The sequence below is a fragment of the Echinops telfairi genome, unplaced genomic scaffold, assembly GCF_000313985.2.
Source record: "Echinops telfairi isolate 266 unplaced genomic scaffold, ASM31398v2 ScPeMD7_7453;HRSCAF=8491, whole genome shotgun sequence".
Classification (NCBI taxonomy): Eukaryota; Metazoa; Chordata; class Mammalia; order Afrosoricida; family Tenrecidae; genus Echinops; species Echinops telfairi.
Window position 1 is genome coordinate 1,141,649 of NW_022111353.1, and position 1,104 is coordinate 1,142,752.

Below are 1,104 nucleotides of genomic sequence, written 5' to 3' on the forward strand. Positions count from 1 at the left end.
AAGAGGAACCCCCTGTTCCAAACAGGAATCTCATCCACGGGTACAAGGACCAGGAATTCAGTGCACATTGGGGGAGGGAGACACGGGGAGTCACAATTCCATCCATAACGTATTCCATTCCTAGTCTGCTGAGAAATTTTATCCTGGGAGGCTATTGGGCTTTATCAACTCTGTTCTTTGTGTCTATTAAGGAACACGTTTGGAAATTTAATTTGAGTCAACCTCTAAAATCAGAGACATGTGCCTTCTATCTGCAGCCTGTGGACAGTTGCATCTAATCCAGAAAACCCTAGACACAGATGCAGACACAGGTGACGTAGGGACATACAGTATCATTCCCAGCCCCACCCACCCCCACCCCCATCCCCCATCAGGTGGGTTTTCTTTTTCTCGTAGATGCAAGGCAACGTCCCCCTTCTCTGCACAGGCCAGGACGAGGGGCAGCCATCTTCTATTTCAGCAGGGATAATAAAGTTTAGACCTACCACTGCCACTGGGTGAAAGGAGTTGGCACCCCCCGCCCCCTCTCCCCACCAAGATGAAAAGTCACAGTGTATATAGTATAGTTCTCCGCCTCGATTACTTAGGAGACGAGAGAGGAGATCACAGGCAAGACCCGTGGTTGCTGAACGACCACTGTGCCTCTCGGATATGGTCCAGCCACAGGTCCACCTCCTTTCTGTGGACCAGGCTCCTCATCAGGCCTTTAGCTGATGGATAACTATTCAAGCTTTCAGGACCAACCTTAATAAAATCCAGATAACTGAGCATTTCTCTTGTGGGGGAAACAGTGACATAAAGAATTTACAGGTCAAAGGGGAACAATCGTACTTATATTATCTCTCAAAAAGCTAATAATGCTGCCACTAAAGTGAAACAGGGAGATTATAGATGTATATACATATAATATGTTAAATGTAATATATATAGTATGTATACACATATGTATACACATATGTATACACAATGTAAACTTTAGATGTAAGAATGGATTTTGAACTCATGCTTAACATAAGCCCTAGCCTAAGAACATTCAGTTCTTACGATTCAGCCCAGCTCATAAAATAAGGTGACCAGATTTAAAGCGGGACACCATTAACAGGG

At 44.6% G+C, this 1,104-nt stretch overlaps 1 pseudogene; it reads left to right on the forward strand.

The window, feature by feature from the left end:
• The first annotated feature begins 651 nt into the window (after positions 1-651).
• LOC101644654 overlaps positions 652-1,104 on the forward strand; it is an 11,343-nt pseudogene continuing 10,890 nt past the window's right edge.